Source organism: Plecotus auritus, assembly GCF_963455305.1.
Source record: "Plecotus auritus genome assembly, chromosome: 1".
In the NCBI taxonomy this organism is placed as follows: Eukaryota; Metazoa; Chordata; class Mammalia; order Chiroptera; family Vespertilionidae; genus Plecotus; species Plecotus auritus.
Genome location: NC_137770.1, coordinates 69,390,711 through 69,401,470, shown reverse-complemented (window position 1 = coordinate 69,401,470; position 10,760 = coordinate 69,390,711). Strand labels below are relative to the sequence as shown.

General features: G+C 44.4%; 1 pseudogene across 1 annotated transcript; it reads right to left on the bottom strand.

Annotated features, from left to right (window-relative positions):
• Positions 1-432: 432 nt before the first annotated feature.
• LOC308253241 (ubiquitin-ribosomal protein eS31 fusion protein-like) lies at positions 433-897 on the bottom strand (annotated as a pseudogene). Its single transcript has one exon. The product of its transcript is annotated as a ubiquitin-ribosomal protein eS31 fusion protein-like (transcript).
• Positions 898-10,760: the final 9,863 nt, after the last annotated feature.

The following is a 10,760-nucleotide window of genomic DNA, read 5'->3' as shown; positions in this document are numbered from 1 at the left end:
GGTGTCAATCAGGCCAGCGGGGGAGCCGTTAGGGGGCTATCAGGCTGGCAGGCAGAGTGGTTAGGGGCAATCAGGCAGCCAGGCAGGTGAGGAGCCAGCAGTTCCGAGGCATCAGGCCTAAACTGGCAGTTGGACATCCCCTGAGGAGTCCCGGATTGGAGAAGGTGCAGGCTGGGCTGAGGGACACCCCTCCAGTGCACGAATTTCATGCACTGGGCCTCTAGTCTGAAATAAGAGAGTCAGACTCAATGCCAGCCATTTCCAGAGCACTGTTGTGAAGCACCTCTCCCTGGGGGAAACAATGCAGTGTCGTCTTTGAGAATGTCTGGTCCAAAGATTCTGAACCCTGTCTGCAAATTAGAATTTCCTGGAGGCCTTTTTGTTTATTTGTTTGTTTTTATTAGTTCACATCTTTTATTAACCCATACACAATTACTTGTCTTCTGGTTTGTTGAAGCAATAGATGGGACAACATTTGCCACAATAATGTCTGTCAAAGTGGCTGGCCATAAAACTCCAGCACCACATTCATATGAAGGGCACTCCCAACGAAAGCAACTAATTTTGCCATCCTCATTCACTTTGTAGTATTTCAGGACAGCCAGCTTAACTTCCTCTCTTATGCTTATGCTTCTTGGGAGTGGTGTAAGACTTCTTCCTTTCCTTAGCACCACCACGAAGTCTCAACACAAGATGAAGAGTGGACTCCTTTTGAATGTTGTAGTCAGACAAAGTATGTCCATCTTCCAGTTGCTTGCCAGCAAAGATTAGTCTTTGCTGATCAGGAGGAATTCCTTCCTTATCCTGGATCTTGGTTTTCACATTTTCTATTGTATCCGAGGGTTCAACCTCGAGAGTGATGGTCTTCCCCGTGAGGGTTTTCAAGAAAATCTGCATCTTGGCAGTGACTCCACTGCAGATGGCGGATCTGAAAGCTTTTAATTTATTGATGAGAGAGAGGAACATCAACTTCTTGTTCCAGTTATTTATGCATTCATTGGTTGATTATTGTATGTGCCCTGACCAGGGATTAAACCTACAACATTGGCTTATTGGGATGATACAGGTCAGTGTAATATTTCCAAGCATCATAAAGGAAATGGCCAGGATTTCCCATGCCAAACCATGATGATTGGACACATTGCCAAATTCTCTAATCTAGCGTGACATTTGGATACAGTGTACCAAAAAAACCCACAAAAAACAAGTGTAACTTCACAGTTGTAATCAAGCACATCATTTAGAAACTAGAGGCCCGGTGCATGAAATTCATGCACTGGGGGGGGGGGGGGTTCCCTCAGCCCAGCCAGCACTCTCTCAAATCTGGGACCCCTCGGGAAATATCTCTCTCACAATCTGGGACTGCTGGCTCCCAACCGCTCGCCTGCCTGCCTGCCTGATTGCCCCTAACCACTTCTGCCTGCCAGCGTGATCAATCCCTAACCACTCCCCTTCCAGCCTGATCGACGCCTAACTGCTCCCCTGCCAGCCCGGTCGCCCCCAACTGCCCTCCCCTGCCAGCCCGGTTGACATTATGATTCAAAGTTAATATGATGCCTCTCTTGTTTCTTGTTGCAATTAAGTGCAGCAACTCCCATTGATTAGTTACCAAACTATTTTTGGTGTAAAAGCTTGGAAGGTTTTAGAAAGCCTTTCGTTACGAAAACATAAAAATTGGGTTCTTGCTCTATGTTCTATTTTGGAGAATAAACCCTTTATTCCAAAGGATCCCAAACAGATCACTATAAGTCTGTGGTTATTAGAGCTTTATCTTAAAAATTCCATTATGTGCTTCCCACATACCTCTGTCTCTTTGGTTTGTCTGAATTCACCTTGAGGACAGAGCTTCCTGCTTAGTGATATGGCACTCCCATAATCCTCTCCTCTCATAGTCTATCCATTGTCACTTCCCCTATCCCTGTTGGAACAATGTCAAGGCCTTGAGATTAAAAGAGTTTTTCTTCTTAGGATTATATTATTTTATGGCTCTCTTCAGTTCTGTCCCCTCCTAAGTCATGGAGAAGCCTATACTTGTATGGCACAGATAAAAATTATTCTCTCAAGATCCCAGTGATGCCTGGTTGACGTGGCTCAGTGGTTGAGTGTCAACCTATGAAACGGAGGTCATGGTTCAATTCCCGGAATGCACATGCAGGGGTTGCAGGCTTGATCCCAGTGTAAGAGGCAGCCTATCAATGATTCTCTCTCATCATTAATGTTTCTATCTCTTTCTCCCTCTCCCTTCCTCTCTGAAATCAAATATATTAAAATACATATTTTTAAAAAGATCCCAAAAATGTTACCAGTAATAAACTTTTTATTCTTGTAGATACATGATCACAGAGAAAATCCAAAAGTTATTTTTCCTCACTCATATGTCTCTAGAATTTAATGATGAAAACTGTAGCATCTGTGCTGTTTATCACCTGTCCTAGCTGGAAATCTACAAGGTTGGGGAAGACCAAACATGATCTTCCCAATTCTTTTTGCAGAAGGGCAGGATAAAAATATCAGGCCTATTTCTAGTAGCCCAGAGACTCCTAGAAGTCCCTGACTGGGTCCTACAGTCTGAGACCAGTTTGCTGTAAAGGGATAATTTTTGTGCATGACAGAATTGGATGCACATTTTCACAAAACTGGGTAATACCTCTGCCGAGATAGGCGACTGATGGCTTTCTAGGCAGCATCTACTGTAGCCCTGTGCTTCCACTGGATGTCTCAGTCCCTGATCTCTTCCTACTGTTTCTCCACACAGCTACAGCTCTGTACAGTACAGCTCTTTGCTCACTTCTGGTTTTCCTCATGAAACAGTAATCTGGCTTTGACCTGACATTGCAGTACCAGGGACTGATTCTGTCACTGGGAAGACTTGAATCTTCATAGTCCACCCTGACAATCAGGGAAGCAACTGGCCTTGGGGAAATTATTCAGGAATAAGCAATACTGCTACCTTGTGGAAGACAATGGTTATACTCTGTGGCAGAAATTATTTTTTAAGTAATCTTTGAAACAGGATTGTAATGGGACGGGAGATTTCCTTTCCACTTTGTATCTTTGTACATTGTTTGAATTGTTGTCATTTTCACAAATGAATCTTAATTTACAATAAGTTTAGTCCTTTAACAAGTAAGTTAAATTTCAAAGAGTAAAATAATATTTAGGCTACTTTATTTGATTTTCTATTTTTATATTTTATTAATTTTTAGAGATAAAGGGAGAGAGAGAGAGAGAGAGAGAGAGAGAGAGAGAGAGAGAGAGAGAGAGAGAAACAATGATTGGTTGCCTCCCGTACTTGCTCTGACTGGGGACCCAAACCACAACCTAGGCATGTGCCCTGACCAGGAATTGTAACTGCAACCTTTTGGTGTACAGACAATGCTCCAATCAACTAAGACACCCAGCCAGGGCTAGGCTATTTTAAAATATCCTATTGTTTACATCATTTAAAGGTTGTCCTGTCTCCACCTCTAACTAGCTGTGTACTAGTAAACTTAATCATTTGAATCTGTTTCCACATTAGTAAAATTGGGAGTTGGATTTAATGACATAGATTTTAATTATTGCTCTATTACCTTTGCATTAAAATTTTCCCAACCTTCTTTTACCAAATATAGCTATTAATGTGTATGTAACCCACATAACAGAAAAATGGAAAATTTTAGTATTGAAAGCTAAATCAAGGTGGTCATTCTAACCCAGTGGTTCTTAACCCTAGCTGCACACTGGAATCCATTTAGGATGCTGTAAACATTCCAATACCTGGGCCCCACTCCAGACCCAATCATTGTATTAGAATCTCTGAGTGTGGAGTCTCGGCAGTAGGCATCTTTTAAAGGCTTCTCAAATGTGCAGCTGAGATTGAGAACTACTGCCTGACCTAAAAAACATCTCCTTTACAGAACTTACAGTTCTACTACCAAATTACTGTAGCTTGGATTAATGACTATCCTCTTTTCAAACGTAAATATATCCATAAAAATTAAGTTAACCAAATTTGTTAATTCAAATTAGCTTACTACTAGTAGTTTCTTCCTAACCTCTAGCCGCGTGAAGAGATTTATCATTTAAATAGGATTAGGGGGAAAGATAACTCATTTCCAAGTGTATCATGAAACACTTTGGGAGAGGTTAGGTCTGCGTGGGCTGCAGAAAGGGAAGCAGCGAGCAACTAGCAATCGTCACGAAGACACTGCAAAGGTGAATATGGAAGAGGATGAACCAGGGAGTAGCAGAGGAATGGAAAGGAGTGGAAGGTGAACCAAAGACTAACTAGTTGCAATGACTTAAAATTTTGTCTAGGTAAAAAAATTTTTTTTTTGTCTAGGTCAAAGAGTATAAAATTTTGGCTATGAGATGAATACATTTGAGGGATCTAGTGTACAGCATGATGATTATATTGAACAATACTATATTATGTACTTGAAAGTTGTGAAGAGAGTAGGTCTTAAATATTCTCACCCCAAAAAAGGAATGGTAGTTTTGAGATGATGACACTGTTAGCTAAAGCTTTGGTGATAATAATTTTGCAATATATAAATGTATCAACTCAACAGGTTGTACACCTTAAACTTACACAATGTTATATATCAATTTTATCTCATAAAGGTGGAAAACATTTTTGCTAAAAATTTCCCTTAATCCAGTCCATAATGTAATCCTTCCCAATATCAAATCTTTCAGGTTGAGTAGAGAAGGAGACTAAATGCATAGAGAATCTTAGTATGATTTCTATATATTATTTCATTAATTAAATATTTCATATACTGTACTTACAGTAGTCCTTTATCAGTGGGGGATACATTCCAAGACACCCAGTGGATGCCTGAAACCTGGAATAGTACTGAACTCTATGTTTTTTCATATACACACATACACTTTACAGGTTCTCTTCAGCATATCAGAGTTTCCAACATCACTACTCTTGAACTTTGGGGCCATTATTAAGTAAAACTAGTGGCCCAATGCATGAAATTCATGCACATTAAAAGAGGATTAATTAGAGAACATATTTTAATATTGTTATTTGCCCTTTCTCTATAATAGAAGTGTCAGAGTTGAAAGAAAATTAGTAAAATGTATATGAAAATCTTCCTCCTGTCAGAGTCTGGGGCGCGCTGTGGGACCCAGAGTCAAGTCCCCGCCCACCCGCAGCACCCCCATTGGGCGAGATCCAGACCAGGCTGGCCCTACCCTTGTCAAGCCTGGCCGGGTGCGGGGAAGCACAGCCTCAAATCCCCCAGCACACCCTCAGGTCCCCCGGCCCGGCACCAGAGCGGGCAGCGCAGCCTGAGGTCCCCAGCCTGGCACTAGGGTGGGGGGCAAGGCCTGAGGTCCCCTGGCCCGGGGCGGGGGGAGCAGCCTGAGGTCCCCTGGCCCAGCACTGGGGTGGAGGGTGCACCTTGAGGTCCCCCATCAAGCCCCGCCGGGTGGGGGGCATGGCCTCAGGTCCCTTGGCCCAGTGCCAGAGCAGGGGGCACGGTCTGAGGTCCCCCGCGGGGGCATGGTCTGAGGTCCCCCAGCCTGGTGCTGGGGCGGGGGGCGCAGCCTGAGGTCCCCTTCAAGCCCCACCGGGCGGGGGGCGCAGCCTCAGGTCCCTGCTGATTGCTTGTTAAGGCTTGTTATGGGAACTCAGCCTCCGCTGTGCGTGCAGCCGTCTTGTGTCACAGAAACCCTGCCTTCACTGTGGGCGCCGCCACCTTTGTGATGGTGTGATGGTCAATTTGCATATTCCCTCTTTATTAGATAGGATAAGGTTTACTTGAATACAAGCACTATGATATTGGCCGTGGCCACTCAGTGACTAAAGGGTGGAGAGGGCATATAGCCTAGAGACTTTGGACAAAGGGATGATTCGTGCCTTGGGCAGAACATAGCAGAACAGCTCAAGATTTCATTGTCCTACTCAGAGAGGCAGCAATTTAAAACTTATGAATTGTTTATTTCTGAAATTTTCTGTTGAATATTTTCAGACCACTGGTGACCACAGGTAAACAAAACTGCAGAAGGTGAAACCTCAAATAAGGGAAAGCTTTTGCATTTGTTTTTTTGTTTTGTTTTTTAATATATTTTATTGATTTTTACAGAGAGGAAGGGAGAGGGATAGAGAGTTGGAAACATTGATGAGAGAGAAACATCGATCAGCTGCCTCCTGCACACCTCCCACTGGGGATGTGCCTCCAACCAAGGTACATGCCCTTGACCGGAATCGAACCTAGGATCCTTCAGTCCACAGGCTGACGCTCTATCCACTGAGCCAAATTGGTCAGGGTTGTATTTTTTTTTTTTTTACATAATGTATTGTTTTATTTAATCTTTACAATTAAGGAAGTACTTATTATTTCCACTTTACAGATAAGAACACTGGGATTGAAGGAATTTGGTTCAGCTTTTTTTGCTTTGTCATTTTGAAAAGAAACTTAATCAAAAGGTAATTCTATCTTAATGTATATATTTGGTATCTGAAAGGATATTTACATATATACATATATATATACTACAGAGCAATTGTAATCAAAAGTGTCTGGTACTGGCACAAGAACAAGCATATAGATCAAGGGAACAGAACAGAGATCCCAGAAATGGACCCACACCAATATGGCCAATTAATATTTGACAAAGGTGTAAAAGCATACAATGGAGGAAAGACAGTCTCTTCAATAAGTGGTGGTGGGAAACTCAAACAGGTACATGCAAAAAAACAAACAAAAAAACTAGACCACCAACTTACACCACACACAAGAATAAATTTAAAATGGATAAAAGACTTAAATGTGCATTGCCAACCATAAAAATCCTAAAGAAACCATAGATAGCAAAATCTCAAACATCTCACGTAGCAGTATTTTCACTGATACATCACACAGGACAAGGGAAACAAAGGAAAAAAATGGGACTACATCAAACTAAAAAGCTTCTGCACAGCAAAAGAAACCATCAATAAAATGAAAAGGGAACCTACTGTATGAAAAAACATATTCGCCAATGATACATCTGATAAGTGTTTAATTTCCAAAATATACAAAGAACACATACACCTTAACACCAGGAAGACAAACAATCCAATTAAAAAATGGGCAAAGGAGATTCAGAATCTATTTGACATTTTAATCATTTCTCATAAAAATATTATAGATGTTAAAATTTCTCTGTAGTCATAGTGTAGTTATTATCTCTTAATAAACAATAATGATGGCAAAAAAAAAAATGGGCAAAGGACCTGAATATACATTTCTCCAAAGAGGACATAGAGATGGTCAATAGACACATGGAAAAATGCTCAGTCACTAATCATAAGAGAGATGTAAATTAAAACGACAATGAGGTGTCACCTCACAACTGCCAGAATGGCTAACATCAATAAGTCAACAAACAACAAGTGCTGGTAAGGAAGTGGAGAAAAGGAAACCCTAGTACACTGCTGTTGGGAATGCAGACTGGTACAGCCACTGTGGAAAACAGTGTGGAGGTTCCTCAAAAAGTTAAAAATACATTTACCGCCGAAACCGGTTTGGCTCAGTGGATAGAGCGTCGGCCTGCGGACTGAAGGGTCCCTGGTTCGATTCCGGTCAAGGGCATGTACCTTGGTTGCGGGCACATCCCCAGTGGGGAGTGTGCAGGAGGCAGCTGATCGATGTTTCTCTCTCATCGATGTTTCTAGCTCTCTATCCCTCTCCCTTCCTCTCTGTAAAATATCAATAAAATATATTTTTTAAAAAATACATTTACCGTTTGACCCAGCGATCCCACTTCTGGGAATATATCCTAACAATTCCAAAAGACCAATAAGAAAGAATATATGCACTCCTATGTTCACAGCAGCTTTATTTACAACTAGAGGCTTGGTGCACGGGATTTGTGCACTGGTGGGGGTCGTGGCCTGTGGGGATCAGCCCGTTGTGGGAGGGCTGCTCATCCCAGTCAGCTGAGTGGCTGTGGACCTGCCCTCTGAGCAGCTGCTCCCTGCTCATCCCGGACCACCAGGGGGCAGCTCCTGCGTTGAGCATCTGCCCTCTGGTGGTCAGTGCGGGTCATAATGACTGGTCGACCGGTTGTTCTGGTTGTTCTGCCGTTCAGTTGCTGGGGTTTTATTATATAGGACTAGAGGATCGGTGCACGAAATTTGTGCACAGGTGGGGGGGTCCTCAGCCCAGCCTGTATCCTCTCTAATCTGGGACCCCTCGGGGTATGTTCGACTGCCAGTTTAGGCCTGATTGGGATCAGGCCTAAACCAGCAGTCAGATATCCCTCTCGCAATCCGGGACCACCCGCCTGCCTGCCTGCCTGATCACCCCTAACCCCTCTGCCTGCCTGCCTGATTGTCCGTAACTGCCTCTGCCTGCCGGCCTGATCACCCCTACTTTGCCCCCCTGCCAGCCTGATCAACCCTAACTTGCTCCCCTGCCAGCCTGATTGCCCCTAACTGCCTCTGCCTCAGCCCCAAGTCTGGCCTCACTCTGTGGGAGGTGACCTGGCAGATCAGAGGAAGGCACAGCCCCCATTACCTGCTGCCACTGCTGGCCTGAGCCTTGGCCCTTCTCAGCAGCTGTGGCTTTGTCTGGAAGGATGTCCGGAAGACATCCACTCTAATTAGCATATTACCCTTTTATTAGTGTAGATTTGGGGACTGTTACAACCACGCAGAACTTAAAGAAAACACAGGGCCCTGTCCAGTTTGGCTTAATGGAGAGAGCATCGGCCTGTGGACTTAAGTGTCCCAGGTTTGATTCCGGTCAGGGGCACATGCCTGGGTTGCAGGCTCGATCCCCAGTAGGGGGCCTGGGGGAGGCAGCTGATCAGTGATTCTTATCATTGATGTTTCTATCTCTCTCTCCCTCTCCCTTTCTCTCTGAAATCAATTAAAAAAATAATAATTTAAAAAAAAGAAAACTCATGATCTTCACTTTGGGCTTTGTCATTTTACAATATCCTTTGTGCAGTATTTTAACTATCCTCAACTTTCCTTTACCCACTCTTAAATGCAATCTATTTTAGGGGAGATGATCAGGAAAGTGATTCTAGTGGATAGAAGTTTTTTTTGAGGGGATGGGGTCGTGAAAATATTTAAAAATTGAGCATGGTGATGGTTGTACCACTCTGAATTTACTTTAGAAAACAAGTTCATTGTACACTTTAGGTGACATGTACAGTATATGAATTAGATCTCAACAAAGCTGTTCTTTTATTTATTTTTTAAATAAAGACCAGTCTTATAATCAATTGCTGATGTTTTCAGAGCCCCCCCAGGATTTGCTTACCGCATCCCAAACCACGGCTGTGACTCCCAGTTGCCTCCAGTCCTGGTGGATCTGGATGGTGTGGTTTGCAAAGGAGAAGGTAGCAAGAGGCTTGTGGAATTTCTGCAACCCTATTCCCGCCATCTCCTCATAGGGCACCAGGGCCATTTCCACTGCGCCAGCTCTCTGCTTCCTTTAACCTGTTGGGCAAAAGAATCCTGCATGCTCTGGCCAGAAAGTGCATTCTCTCTTAGGTGGCCCGAATGCTTTTTTTAAGGTCGTTTTATGGATTCAACAGAATAAATAGAGATGTGGAAAGCTTTTGTTGAATTCATTTTACATGGTTCTTCCAGTCTCATGGGAAGTGAGATGTGGCTCTGAATTCATCCCAAAGGGTGTCTTTGGGCAAAATCACCCAGAACGGCACAATCCTTCAGGATGCCCTACACACTTCGCTGTCAGGACTCAGGGGGGCTTGAGGGTGAGCGAGGCGGCGGTGCCAGCACAGGACCCGGGAGAAGGTAGCACTTTCTACACTGCCCAGGCCCATGTGGACTGCAGCTGTACCCACCCAGGTGGGCAGGGTGTTTCTGCTGCTTTGTTTTGGTCTGGCCTCCACCCTGTCAGCCACAAACCCGTGCCTGCACTGAGACTGTGAACGGTTCGATGGTCCTACTTTTTTATGGACGGTGGACGCACTCCCACCTCCCAGAGATTGGCAGTTAGACACTGGCAGCTTCCAAGTCACTCGCAGGGAGAGCATGGCCCTAGGTCCAGAACAGACTCGGGCATCTGCAGCCAGGAGGCCTCCCCAAAGGCCAGCCATGCCCCCGATCGTGGTGGGGGTCCCCTCTGGGGTGCTGGGCCAGCCTGGGCTAGGGGTCGCCGGTGGTTTGAAGGCCGGCCACGCCCCCGATCCAGGCAGGGGTCCCCTCTGGGGTGCTGGGCCAGCCTGGAATAGGGGCCGCCAGCGGTTTGAAGGCCGCCCATGGCCCTGATCCAGGTGGGGGTCCCATCATGGTGACTGGTCATTTGGTCATTTTGGTCATGACGCCTCTTGGCTTTTTATTATTATGATACCTAAGATCTGGAAACAGCCCAAGTGTCTATCAGTAGATGAGTGGATAAAAAAGCTGTGGTGCCCTGGCTGGTGTGTCTCAGTGGTTAGAGTGTTGGCCTCATACCAAAAGGTTATGGGTTCGATTCCTGGTCAAGGGCAGGTTGGGGTACATGTGGGAAGTAAACAGGCAATGTCCACTTCTTCTCTCAATGTCTCTTCTTCTTCTATCTCTCTTTCTCTCTCTCTCCCTCCTTCCCTCCTTTCCATTCTCTCTGAAAAGCAGTGGAAAAAATACCCTCTAGTGAGGATTAACAACAAAAATAAAGTAAAAAAGTTATGGTACATTTACACAGTGAAATACGATGCAGCTATAAAAAAGAAGGATCTCTTACCCTTTGAGACAGCATGGATGGACCTGGAGAGAATTATGCTAAGCAAAGTATGCCAGTTAGGGAAAGACAAACATC